The sequence below is a fragment of the Phyllostomus hastatus genome, unplaced genomic scaffold, assembly GCF_019186645.2.
Source record: "Phyllostomus hastatus isolate PE091 unplaced genomic scaffold, TTU_PhHast_1.1 phas_contig_209, whole genome shotgun sequence".
Classification (NCBI taxonomy): domain Eukaryota; kingdom Metazoa; phylum Chordata; class Mammalia; order Chiroptera; family Phyllostomidae; genus Phyllostomus; species Phyllostomus hastatus.
Window position 1 is genome coordinate 14,232,630 of NW_025333735.1, and position 15,428 is coordinate 14,248,057.

Sequence of the window (15,428 nt, forward strand, 5' to 3'; positions counted from 1 at the left end):
CTGACTGTTGTGGCTCAGTTGGTTGGGCATTGTCCTACAAAGTGAAAGGTCACCAGTTTGGTTCCCAGTCAGGGCACATGCCTGGATTTCGGGCCAGTGTATGAGAGGCAACCGATTGATGTTTCTCTCACATGTCAATGTTTTCTTCCTTCTCTTTCTCCCTCCCTTTCCTTCTCTCTAAAAATAAATAAATAAAATCCTTTAAAAATCTAGACAAGGGAATGATCATAAAGGGATTTTTTTAAGCTGGCAATAGTTTGGATTTTATTTGATTGCCTATGAATTTTTTCAAGCATCAGAATGATCTAGACAGGATTATACTTTAGAAAAGTACTTGATAGAAGAGAGGAAAAGACTGGAAATAGGATCATTAGTTTAGGTTACTGCAAAGAGGCAATGGACAGATAAAATCAATTTGATTTTGTTGAATATGATTAAACACTTTTTATGATAAGATGATTAACTGTAATTCATTTCACTGTAAAAATGGAATTTAAATAATTCAGGGAAGCACTTTATGAAAAATTCTGGTAACAATATTAGGATATTAAATAATTAATATTTTGATTTCTTATTTTAAATCTTGTATTTAATTTGCATAACCTATAAATTTACCTCTATTTAGGATATAGTTTTTAAACATAGTTATGTGTCAGTAATATTTTAAAACTTAGGTTGACAGTGTTATGTTTTTAGAACAGTTTTCAAAACATATATTAGAAGTACAGAATTTAAGAGTTGCTTTTAGATTAATGGAATACATACTTAGCAATTTTGTTTAAATGAAATATCAATAAAATATTCCATCACTGTATATGCAGAGAACTTTATGCCAAGTTAAAATATTTCATTCATCTATATTATTTCCTCTATATTTAAAATTAATGTTTGAGTCTTCTAAAGGAGTAGCAAAAAATTTTTCTGAGAACCATCATATTATTCTTCTATATTAATTTTAAACATTAAAAAATGAGGCCTATTTGACTTTTTGTAAAATCTATCTAAATTATTAAAGTATAAACTTATGCCACATTACATCGAAACATGCTGCAATCTTTCATGAATTATTAATGGTGCCGTGACTATACCATTGACTCAGAAGTCGAGTAGTACTTGTGACATGGAAAAACCTCCTTTCCTGATGGGACTCTGATTGTCTCAATTAAAATAGCATTATGAACACTTTTAGTTATATGTATTACTTTCATAATTTTGGTTGACTTACTGAATACATTATTTAAAAATCTGTTCTAATCACTTCTTAATTAGAAGATGTTTTTTGGCTAGATGACCCAGCATGCAAATTCTAACAACATGCAGTTGATGCTCATTATTTGTGGATTCCATATTTGCAAATTTGTTATAATTTATTTGCCAACCCAAATTAATACTAGGGCACTTTACAGTCATTTGTGCACTTGCATGGAGCAGCAAAAATTTTGAGTGGTGTCAGACAGGAGATGCTCTGTCACATATTTCAGCTCACACTCTAAATGTAAACAAGTGTCATTTTTGCAGTCTATTTAGGACCACATTTTTCATTCCTTTTGCTTTCTGTTGTTTGTGATTTTACTGTTTAAAATAGCACCCATGCATAGTGCTGAAGTGCTACACAGTTTTCCTCAGTACAAAGGCCGTGATGTGTCTTAGGGAGAAATACATAGATTAGGAAAATTTTATCATGGCATGAGATATAGTGCCATTGGCTTTGAGTTCAATGAGTTAATGAGTCCTTAACTCATGTTGACATCACAATTTTTAATGCCTTAAATGTTAAGGCATTTTTAAACAGAAACACACATAAAACAAAGATATGTATTGATCAGGTGACAAAAATATTGTAACCAGAGGCTCCCAGGAACCAAATCCTTTATTTTCCCTAGGAGCAATGGTTTAGTATTCACTGATTCAGTGGTTGCAGCAACTTAATAGTATATAACTTCCTCAATTAATGAGAATTGATTGTCTTTGTAATTCCACTTGGTAACTTGGCAATGTAGGATAAAAGATACATAGTGTTTTGCACACACACACGCACATATAAGACAAAGTTGAAAATGTGTATGAATTTGTAACTTTGGGTAAAAAATTCTTGAATTGCATATCATGCTTTGCAAAGTATGTAAAAAAGATTCATAAAATATAACATCTAAAGTTTCTTAATCTCTTGGATATTTAAAAAAGTTATGTCAGAAATAGAAAGTTCTTAAAAGGTATACATCTTGCAATCAGTACCAAAATGCTAAGGCATTTGTAATAGCCTGGATGCAGTAATCCTTTCTTGCATCCTAGAAGATATACTTTGATTATGAATAAATAAGGAATTCACTCACATGTATGTGGAAAGTTCTCTACCACATATTGTTATCAAAACAAAAGAACGCTAAATAAAATAAATCATTAACAAGATGGAGAATTAACTTGGGATTGGGGACTAAATATGCTGTACTGGAAAATCAGATTAAGATGCTATACTTAGATAATCTGAAAGGATAAATCTAGCTTTCTCTATAAATCTCCTATTAACCTAAAACAAAGAGAATTTAATTTCCAATTCAAATTTAAATTAAGAATTTTCATCAAGTATATACTAATCCAACAATAGTATTTATCCAGACTTTGTCACACAGAAGTTAATATACTTCTTTTTTCTTTTTTTTAAGATTTTATTTATTTACTTTTAGAGAGGGAGGGAGAAAGAGAGGGAGAGAAACATCAGTATGTGGTTGCCTCTCACACACCCTCTACTGGGGTCCTGGTCAGCAACCTAGGCATGTGCCCTGACTAGGAGTCAAACCTGCAACCCCTTGGTTCATAGGCCAGTACTCAACCCAGTGAGCTAGACCAGCCAGGGCTACTTATTTTTAGAAATAATATGAAGTGGCACAAAAAAAAAGCAAAATAAATAATGTCATATTGAAGATACTTATTGTATGCAAGTATGTAATGAGAGTTAATAGTGGATATAATCCAGTCAATATATACACTAAACACATCTTCTCCTACATTGTTATAATTGTAGACAATCTTTGGGGGTTGGTTTTCGTATTACTTATATGAAAAATAAGTTATATTATTTACTTAAGAAAAATACCTAGTATCATGTGTGCTTGAACAGCAGTGCAAAGAGATGACTTTGACAGAATACCTCCAATTCCAATGGTGTAAATAGACACATAAACCATTCTTAAAACTCCAGATTATTTACTATTTAATCCTCAAGCAACCGTATAAGATACTGTTTTTCTCCCATTAAATTAAAGCTATCCATCCTCCTATCTAAAAGACTTATTCCTCTAAGGAACCAAAGTAACCTTTTTCATTTTATCATCTGTAAGGACATGTTCAGCATCTGTAGGGACATTTTATTCACTAGAGGTATACCTTTTTTAGTGTAGAAATAATATGATTTGCATGACTTATCTTGAGTAATACAACTGAATCATTATCCATCATTCTTAATATTATTACAGGTATACTTAAAGAGATCTAGAATACATTATTGAAAATTATTTTAAGATATATAGATAACAAAAAATTTGTTTACTTTTCATTCCATTTTTAATTTGTAGATCAACATATTTATCTGTTATAATGGCATGATAAATATGAGTATAATTAATATTATTTCTAGTAATTTTATATGATCTTCAAATATAATATTAATGTGATGCAATCTTTTGTCTTTGTATAAATATTTTATCTTACTTTATGTAAGTATAACATGATATCCTGTGAACTTAATAACAAGTTACAAGAATATTTACATGTAACTTTAAAAAATTTCACAAACAGGCAGAGTTAGAGCTTCCTGTCTTTGTAGTTATAACTCAGCAATTGTGTAGGACAGATGCATGCATGAGATTGAGTTGGAATCTCAGCTTTATCATTTACTAATTTAGAAACCTTGGACAATACAATTAACCTATCTGTTCTTTGATTTTTCTCATCAGACAAATGGAAATAAAGTATTTTATAGCTTTGTGGTGGAGATTAAATTACAGAATACATTTACTCTACTAAAACAGTCTTGCATATAAATGCCTAAAAAATGTGAGGAATACTTATATAATAAGTATGTTTTATATAATAATGAGAAAATTAGCTCATAATAACAGATTAATAAATCCATCACTGGTTTCATAAAAAGACTATAATAGCATAATCAATAACATATACTTAAAAAAAGAGATATTGAATGGATGAATGAAAGCTCTTATCAAATGGATGTAAAATCACTCAAGAGATCTTTAGTGAACACTATGTGTGACTTAGCTCTGGAGACAGTGTTAAAAACAGGAGCTATCCAATCTCTGCCATCATAGCACTTTTATAAAATTAACATAATTTTCATCTCAATTCTTCTGTTGCAGTATTTTTGTGGATTATAGAGAAAAAGACTCAAAATTTTTTCATTAAACTTTCTTTTTGTTTTGCTTTGCTGAATAGGAGTCAATTTTATTCTTTTGGTGTCCTTTACTCTTTATTCTGGTGTCCTTTTAAGTCTGTATGATGGAAGCATATTGGGAAACTTTCCCCCTTATTTTTTCTCATTGAATTTGAGAAACTTTGCAATTATTATTGAATGAACAGTATTTAGCTTCATTTAGATTTTCTTTTCAGATTTTAATTTCAGAATAGTACTTAGCTACTCTAAATAATAGAAATTTATGCAAACAACAAAATTAAGTAGCATAAAAATGAAAAATCACTTTGTTGAAATACTTACAGGTGACTTATGTCTTCAGTTTTTCAAAATTTGAACAAAACAAATCAACTAAAATACCAATGAAATAAGCATAACAGCTCATTGATCCCAGGCTGAATTTTAGGTAATAATTTTGACTGAAAATAAATTATTCAATGATTAATTTTGAATATTATATCATTGTCCTGAGTGCAGTGTTGACTGTTTTCATTTGCAATTTGATATACTTAGGGATAAAACATCATTTATTATGGAAAAGGATTGAAAATTAAGAATATATTCTCCTCATATCAAAATTAAGTTTCCATAACAAAGGGTGATTGGTTGACATTGCCATATTTCCATTTGTTATTTACCCTTTGTTCTTAGTTGAGAATTAGAGTAATTATTCTTAGAAAGGTAATTTCCTAGACTTGGAAGTCCAGGTGAAGTAAGATTTCTCAGAACTACTCAGAAAACTTTATAATGAAGTGCATTAGGGCCATGAACAGTGTAAGGGAGGAGAATGCAATGTAGCCCTTTTAGGAAAAGTAAGTTTACTGAGAAGTGGGTCTTTTTATTTTTGTTTGTTTTTTTTCTCAATCACCAAGGTCCATGATATGAAGTACACTAAATTATTTTCTTCTGCCTATGGGCTTTATTTCATGCATTTTGTGTACATTTTCAAAGACAAGTACCTTGCTGAACTGTACCAGGTCAGGCTCTTCATGAAGAGTGGAAGGAGGTCATACTGAAGACTATGAGTGATTATTTCAGAAGAAATGCACAGGATACCATCATCAAATCAATGAGGACTGTAGGAAACAAGGGTCTCTATTGTAAGTCACTTTGTTACATCAGAAGTACTATACTGATAGCTCTGTGTAGGGAACTGCTTGACTTCCATTACGGTTCCTGCAACTTTTTTTTCTTGTAGAGACTGTGTTTTTGTTTGTTTCCTTAATTTTATTAGCCTAACAAATAGTAGGTAATAAGCAAATCAATTTGATATGGATATTTAGCATGGTTTAAAGAATACACATTACAATTAAGGAGTGGGGTTAAATTGTGCATGTATTTAAATAATTGTTTATTCAATTATATTTTAATCATTTGTTTTAATGTCTGTATCTCCTACTAGAAGCTGAGGTTCTTAAGGGAAGGGACCATATGTTGCACATCTTTATAGAGTTCACAACTGTTACAGTGCCAAGGAAATGACTGTTGTTTGATGAAGGAGAGAAGAGGATGTGAGGACTTCCTTGTTGAGTCCTTAATGAATGGGTTGCACAGTAAAGGTAGAGACTCTGTGTTTGTCATAGAAATTAACCAATTACAGATTATCAGGCATTTAAATCATTAGTAAAAACTAATTTTAAGTAGTAAGGCAAGAAATTAAATACGGTCTTCAAGCTGAGAGAAAGAAAGTAGTGAGGAAAATAGCAATTATTGTGCACCACCTATGTGCCAGGTACTATACTGGAACTTTACTAAATTACCAATTAATGCTTATAGCAACCCCACATAAGGAAGTTATTAACTTCATTGCACATGCATATGATTTGTATGTAACTTACCTAAGGCTCTATGACTAGTGTATATCAAGTCAGAATGAGAACATAGGCACCTAGGCCTTCCAAATTTCTCTGTAGCATCCAGCCTCCCAAATAAAATACTCCAGAAAGAAAGGGTCTAACATAAGGACATTAAATACATTTCACTTTCACGCTTTTAATAATTGCAAACTGAGTAGCAATGTATCCAATTGTATAATATTTTGCAAGGTGTGAAAATTAAATTTCCTTAGTCTGAGTGATATTTAATTGGTATTGATTTTCTTTATAATTTTTCTTGGAAATGATGTCTTTAATTATTTCATTTGAGAATAAAGTAATAATAATAAACATGATATTAGAAAAGTTTTATAAATTTTTAAAAATTTTATTAAATTGGGGACAATGGTTGAAAAATTATATAGGTTTCAAGTATACTATTCTATAATACATCATCTGTATATTATATTTTGAACTTACCACAAAAATTCAAATATCCTTTGATTCTCTTGGTTTAGAATCCCCACCAGTTCACAGCTAATTTATACACAAATCTTCATATGTAATGTAGTTCACTACTTAGTGGAAGCTTGGATCCCATAGTAAACTATAAAATCACACTTGCTTTAAATAACATATAATTCTGTAATTTAGATTGGTTTTGCATATGTAGATCTTGTCAGTTAACTATGATGATATATATATATATATGTTATAACTTTCTTTAAACATTCATGTATGTCTCTTATTTATATTCTAGCATACCTTCTTTCCGGGTTTAGCATAGGACTCTGATAAATCTGTATGCTGATATTACTTTTCCTAATTTTAAAGTTCATAAATTTGAAAACAGAAGAAAGATGATACATTAAGTGTGATAAAGTATAAATAATAAAGGTTAGAATATTTCACTTTTTAATTAAAGTCAGGAATGTGTGTTTTATTAGAAAAATCAGCATGGCATGGAAATATTCTTTAACTATCCTGAGCAAACAAAAACTGGAATTAAAATAAAATATTTTAATCCACGGTTAGAATCCCCAGCTGCATAGTGCACAGTATCACTTGAATCTTAATAGTTATTTCTTCATAACAGAAATCTCTCTAGGTTATGTTGTAAATATAAACTAAAATAGTACTTTGAAATATTAGAAGAGTGAAACATCATATCAAAAAAGGCCTGAGCAAACTGAAAGTGACTTGTTCAGATATTCAGCAGAAAGAGAATCCAAAGAGAAACTTGTTGACACCCTTCATGCTGTATTTCTCCTTTACTGCACATTTTCAGAGAGGAATAACCATAATAGTACCAAAATTATAAAATCATAATCCATGTGTATGATTGAACACACAAAAGAGATTCAGGTATTGACTATTTCCAATGACGGACTGGGTGCTAGTACAGGTATTTCAAAATTGTATTTAATTCGAAGTCTTCAAATTTTTTTTATTCTTCATAATTTTACTTTAAAATATTGACCTTCATAAATATGTTTTGCATTAGGATTTTTCCCAGGTCCTCACTGTTTGTACTGTTGTGACTCAATGCATAATCGAGTAATTTCATGCACAGGGAGTGGCTTCCTATTATCAGTGAAATTAGTAGTGGACTCCTTATTTACTCATCTTTCCCATTTTTTCTTATGAAGAATGATAGTCTACTCTCAATAAAAAATTCTCCTTACTATTGAAAACACTTTATTTTCTGCCTCCATATATCACTCACTTTTTGCTCCTCCTTCTTGAAAATAATAGTACAATTTTTTCATGTGCTTTTTATTTCACATTTTACTAACTGTTTTAAACTATGATTGTTTCATGTCTCCTTGCCACCTTTCAATTCATTCTTCACATACCAACCTTCCCTTGATATTTCAGCCACCCTGAATGTTGACATATACCAAGTACATTTTACATTTTCCCAGTCTGCACCTTAGCTCACAATTTTCTGCTGAACTGAACAAGCTACCTTTCTCCCTCCTTCCTCTAGCCATGCTGTTTATATTCAATACATTCTTTTTAGCCAGGAAGAAATATGGCCTCCTTCCTGTGTAAAAGTTTTCCTCATAAGGACAACAGTAACATATCACTACTCCCTCCTCAAGACTCTTTGCTTTTATACTTAGCTTTTAACAGGAACTGCACCTTGGTATGTATTTATGTATGTGTCAACATCTCTTCATAAATTTTCAATTCCTTGAGGAGAGAAGCTTCATTACATTTCCTTCTATTTTATTATCTATATTCTTCTATATATAGTTTTATACTAAATACATGTGAAAATTTGGTGAAAACAAATGGAGATGTCTTTAACCCATAATTATTTGGATTGAGAAATGAAAGCCTAGCTACCTAACCAGCTGGCTATTTTTCAAGACAATTGTGTACACCTTTTAATTCAGTTTCATCTCCCTGCCTTTTAGATTTATCATGTCCTTCTGTGGTTTTATTTAGAGGGTAGAACAAGAATGTCTAAGGAAGTTAGATAACTTCATACTTGTATAGTAACAGAAGGAAATTAATGGAAATATATGGATGGGTAAATCCTTTTTATACATTAGCTCATTTAATTTTTAGAACAGTTCAGAGATTTATCCCCGTTGTAAACTTGAGAAAATTAATGCAAAATGATTTAATGTACTTGTCCCAGATCTCAGTCTTGAATGGTGGAGTAAAGATCATATCCAAGCAATCTTGATTCAGAACTTGTGCTTTTAATCAAAATGATTTATAGAAGAGGCAACATTTCAGCATATAGTAAAGGGAAAGGAAAATCATTTTACAAAAAGAGAGAAAAGAAAGACAAAAGGGTAAATATGAAAAGAAGCTATGAAAGTTTTTGGTAGGGCAGTCTCCCATAGTTAGTCTGAAATACAGGATGTGAAATGGGTATAAATATTGTGACCATCAATCACTTTTATCACCCCGCTCTCCTTGGTTGCTCCTCTAACCAACATTTTCATGCATTCATTCATCGTCAGCTTGCTGTTCTTATTCTGGTGAAGGCATGTCTCAGGAATGAGGACCGGTGGTCTTTGGAGATCACAGCAAAGTGCACATGTTTTGAAATAGTTTAACAATGTATATTTGTGAATGACTCAGTGTTGACCTAAAAGTCTATATTAAGTCTTAGGTGGCCAGACATAGTTCCAAGATCAGTATTATTTTATATAATTTACTATTTGTAGGCTACACAAGAGCATGCTTATTAAGTTTTGGATGACAGGATGTTGGACAGTTGACAGAATCTAGGATACTGTAAGGTTAGAATTTGAGTTAACTTTGACAAATTAGAGAAATATTCAGCTCTATAGTAGATGAATAGGATTAATTCAGATTGGATATAAGATAAATAAAAAGGTGGAAATGACTATCTAAGAATAATATTTTAAAAAGAAATCTGAGATTCAAGGACTAGCCAAAGATTGTTATTGCTTTGTTTATAATAATTCAGCAGAAGTCTAGATTTTTGTTTGTAATAAAGAACACCATAATTTTATTCACCTATTTTTTAAAAATTTTATTTAGAGTGTGAGAGAGAGAGAGAGAAACATCACTGTGCGGTTGCTGGGGGTTATGGTCTGCAACCCAGGCATGTACCCTGACGGGAAATGAACCTGCAACACTTTGGTTCGCAGCCCGAGCTCAGTCCACTGAGCTATGCCAGCCAGGTTATTCACCTATTTGATGCATATAAAATGCATTTGAAACTTACCTGAGATTACCTTAAATTACCAAATCAGTTTCCAGCAATAAAGCTATATAAATAGCTTCACATGACATTTGTACCAATCACCACTACCTTATTTTTTTTAAAGTTAGGCATTATATACAAATATTTTTCAAATCAATGATCATATCACTATGCCAAAAATAACTTGTGAGGAAGACAGGTAACTCGGTTCTTACAGAACAGATTTTAAATTTTAGTGTAAACTTCACTGCTTGCTTTGCTAGAATTAGTTTGACAAATAATTAATGTGAGATTTCCAGCAATGAAATCTGTGAAGTATTCTACCCAATGTGGCTGCTTAAACAGTTAAATTCTCTGCAATCAGCAAACTCCCACTGAACTAGTGATTATCTGTATGAGCTATTCTAATATACTGAGCAACTGTGTAAAGATCACGTGGATTGATTCTACTAACTTCTTAAAAGGATTGAGTGGAAAAAATTACACAGTGATTTGTACAAAAACCTGCTTTTGATAAAAGCAGAATGTTTTAGAAGAATGTGGAATTTAGAAATGTAATTTCCACTACATGTTGGAACATGTTTTCTTATTTGGGAAAACATCTTTGAAATCAGAGGGTGAATCTAATTCTCCAAACAAATTTTAATTTATAGGCATTTTAGAATACATCAGATACTGTCATCATTAGTTCTCTTTAAAAATCAACTTAAAAAAAGAATAGAAATATATTGATTGACATGATGTAACACTAAAAATTTAACAATTAGTTTAAATTTATCTTCTAGATTGTACTTTTCCTTTTCTCCAACTTGACCACTGCTTTTGCAATGAATATTTAAAACTCTCAATATATAAATGTTATCTTTGTGAAAATATAGATCATTTACTTTGGAAAATATGAAATTCATTATAGAATTCTGGTCTACTTAAAAATATCAAATTGTAGAGTCCACTCTTGATAACTAAAATACCATTTACCATCAGAATAATGTTTTATATATGTAGATATGTGTGTGTAATTATCTGACTGTAAACTAAAACTACCAATAAGAGCTGGTACTGTAGATTCCAGCATCAACTTGCTTAAGAATTGCAGTAGCATGGGATGATATCATTTGTGTCAAGACTGTGAATTTTCTATAGGTAGAGCTGGAAAAGTTGTTTTGGTAATAATTTTAAAAATATAGTGGATAATTTAATGATGTACGTTCAGTTAGAAATTCAATTTTACTGAATGCCTGCATTGTGCCTGGAAGAGGGAGAGATACGTTAAAGCTGAATGCTAATCAGACCCTTTTTTGAAAAACTTTAAAAAACTTCTGGTAGTAGAGACATTAACAATAAATTGGGACAACTGTATCAGAATAACAATAAATAAAAATAATATAGTGGCAACTTTTTTTTCTGTCACCCTAATTACGACCTTCACTTTAAGAAGCTAAATTGTGAGGAACAAAACTATTATGCCACAGAATAGACTGCTTCGTTTTCCTCAAAGAAATACAGCTAAATGAAGACACGAGAGCTTTACTATTTAAAAGACTTTGATCACCCTTTGGTCCATAGCTGTTTCGAGACTTTGGTCCATAGGGACCTGAAATATCTCTATACCATTTAGTACATTTTACATCATGATAATAGCATTGTAATACCTAGTTATGGAAAGTCAGTTGGCCCTTTCTTCATAACAGTAGCATATATTTAAAGTCAAGCATTTTTTTAAGAGCATGCATGTGTTAACCCATGGGTTAACTGATTACAATATAATCAATCAGGCACTGCTGTAACTGCTGTCATTACCACAAGGGAAAGTGAGACACAGAGAGGTTAATTTGCCCATGCACACAAAATAGTAAGAGAACCCAGTGTTCTGACCTGTCTGTCTGCATTGTCTGGAATCTTACTCACCTGTGTTCTGGATAATATGGCTGAAATTACAAGTTCATGTCCTATAAAATTCAAAACTTTCTCCAATCCTCTGCGAATTCACAATAATACTCTTATTTTTAAATGCCCACGTCTCCTTATTTGAAAATATGCAAACACTTTTTTATGCCATATTAATCAATGCCTCTTCCTTGACTTCCACTAGGGAAAGACACCTATTTATAACAAAGGATTTGTTTTGGTAAAAGAAGGGTCTAAACTTAGTTTAGCACTGCTAAACTTTTCAAATGTAACACAAATATTCCCATTCTCAGAATCTTTTTTTTAAAAATGCTCTTTCACTACAAGACATGTTCAGCACCTGTTTCCTGACAGTCTCTGGATTTGTAATACCCTGGTCTTCTCTGTCCTCCCCCCTTGGAAGTAAAACAATTCTTGTTTTCGGCAAGCCAGTTTCTTCCCAACCTTTTCATTCATGCTCTCTGTTGTTGCCTTACCTTCAGACTGCACATTGGCCTCATCCGTCTAACTGTAAGATATTCTCCCATACAGGTACTTCACATCCTTAGAGGATGGTAATAGCAGTCAGAATGATACAATTTTAAAAACTTTATCACTTATTAGGTGCTCATTATTTATGAGGCACTGTTTTATAACATTGCTTCTCATTCTTTTGACATTCACTTGAGGTAGGCTTTAATAATTCTCATTTTAGAGAGGAAGAAACTAAGTTCCAAGAAAATTAATTCGCTTTCCCAAAGTTTTAAAACCAGTAAGTGCAACAGTGCACGTCCCAATTCATTTCAAAGTTCAAACTCTTTTTAATACTTTGTTTTCTCAGGTCATGAATATTCTTAAATACATTATTCGACCATAGTATACTATGATTAAATACTTTGCATGCATACAGGTTATATTTTCTGCTGAAGCAGATCAATTTGGTGGCTGTTCAGTAAAAATGGAATGGATGGCCCATTTGCCTACTCTAATGTAGCAATAATTGTGCCCTCACAGCTCTTAGTATTGTTTTTAAAATTACAGAATAGGAGTGACAGAAGTAATGCTTTGTTTTGTTTTCTTTCTATAGAGCCCATAAATATCATACAAAACTAAATATACATAAAAAGATAACTTAATTTCTGAGTCACACTTTTACCTGAATTTCAAAAGGCATTATGAATATAAACATCATCCTTTTACAAAGAAATAAATAACATTTGAAGAATGTATTATGAGCATACTGGTAAATATTTGTTTATCATAGTTATGTATAAGTGATAAATGCAGTTGTTTATGACCAAGGGCTAAATCGATCTTCTACTGTAACTTGAGCATTTCTGGATATATAAACTTATGTCTGGAGTCAAATGTAAACTCTCCCTAGAAAAATTAGGAATTGAGAGTCATAACATTTGCAATTGAGAAGATAATTTTGTAGATGTTCAGTAAAGTCTGTGATATATGATACTGATGATTCAGAAAGCAGGTGTATGCCATTTATGATGTTTAGTCTTGGAACCCAAGGAGAGACCATATGTATCATTTGTAAAATGTAACTTTTTGATGCTTATGTTTCTGATTGATCTCACATTTTATAGCCTTTGTTTCTGCTATTCTTTTCTTTCAAAATCTGATAATAAAACAACATTTTGTAATATGTCTACAACTTTCTGTTTTTAACAATAAAGTTCCTTTTCAAATAAAAACTTCATAATTTGTAATTATATTGCAGTGATACCTAACACAAATAACAATTTCTATAAAAGTCTATATTTGATTTATTTAGTAGACATTTTGAAGATTTGTTATTCTTTCACTGTCATGAAAGCAATATTTATGGCTATTTAGATTGCAATACATTTAATCCATAAATGTTTTCTAAACTTCCCCTTACTAGGTCTTTTATTCAACAATATAATTTTTCTTGCTAATTTAGTTCTTCAAAATATATATTTATATCTTAATATAACATAAAAAATCTAATATATTACCTTTTATCATAATCAATAATCATATGTAATCAAAACTGGGAGTATTCTGGATTAAATTTGATACCAATTATTATAAAGAATTATTGTTCAATTTAAAAGTTTAATTTGATTTTCTTCTGTCTTACTAACTACATGAAACTTTCAAAAAGTGATTAATTCTAAAAAATAAATACAAATTACTAATCACAATAGACTATTTATTAAAATTTGACTAGAACCTTTTGATAAAAAACTAATCTAGATGCCCATTAATACATTTATAAATGACAAATATTTAGGATTAGTCTTAGTTTTTTAATTATATACTCTTTTTAGTTTTAGCCTCTCAACTATTTCTATTTAAAGAAATAATCTGCATAGCATAGAATTTTAGTGCTAGAACCTTGGTGAAGAATTTCTTTTATAAATTCCATATTCCATAAGATATTAAAATCAATTTTTATTGTTAAGAAATATAAAAACTAACGAGATACTTGTCAAATATAGCACTAGTACAAAACTCATTTAAATAAAATTATGTGCTTTACAGTTTAGATGTGACAATCATTAACATTTTTAATAAAAAACATACCACAAATTTACATAATTTAATCCAGCTCTGAAAAGAAATGAGAAACAATGTGATGCGTGTATTTCATAGTCCCTTGAGTCAGATAGTCCTGGGTTCAAATAAAGTTTTGTCACTTACTCCTGAAGGGATCTTTATTGAGTTACTTCTGTGGTCTTCAGTTCATTCATCTATAAATAATAGCACACACTTCTGCAAGTTTGTTGTGAGAATGATATAAAGTATATACTGCTCTGGGCCATTATAGTAATACTGAATCAGTTATTCTAACACAGCTAATTTTTCTAAATATTTTAGGATTATCTTAATGAAAGCCCATATATTTTATTTTTAAATTCTTTTAATGAATACTTTCTAAAATATACTGCCAATTGCTTAATAAACAAAATGTATTAAAGTATACAAAAATATTCTAGACATAGAATTATCAGCAAGAATATTATTGTCTTTTTCTCATGAACAAGAACAGAAAACATAATTCTTAAAAAAGAGTAAATGATATTCTTTTGTTTAAATTATAAATAGTAGTTTCCTTGACTATAAGATACAGATTCTGGTCTAAAGGCCTCAGCTAATACTACTAACATTTGTTAAGAGCATGGAGATCTACTTACTCTTGGAATATGTTAGCTTTCTACTGCCTAGTGGAGAAAAAAGGGCCAATTTTACCCATTTTCCCCACAAGTATTTGAGCAAAAAGTGCACATTACACATGGCAAAACATGGTGAATTATGATGTTAATTAAATTAACAATTATAATAATAATTTATGTCTTTGTATGCTGTTAACTAATCTTGGATATATTATCTTAAACCTAAAAACAAACTGTCTTTAGACCATGCCAGATGAAAATAAAGTATCAAGTATATTTCAAATGTACTCTAGTTGTTTTGTCTCTGTCTATTAGAGGAAACATTGCTTTGTGGTTAATAGCATGAACACTCTGAAAAGAAACCCCTTTAATTCAGATTGAAGTAGACTACCTATATAATCTTGGGCAAGTTGCAAGTTACTTAATTGTGTAAGTTTGCATTTATTCATACATTA

The 15,428-nt window shown here is 30.7% G+C and overlaps 1 protein-coding gene across 1 annotated transcript in view; it reads left to right on the top strand.

Moving 5' to 3' along the window:
- The window catches only part of NEGR1 (neuronal growth regulator 1), an 832,035-nt gene that overhangs the window by 33,436 nt on the left and 783,171 nt on the right, over positions 1–15,428 (top strand). The gene's annotated exons all lie outside the window — the stretch shown is intronic.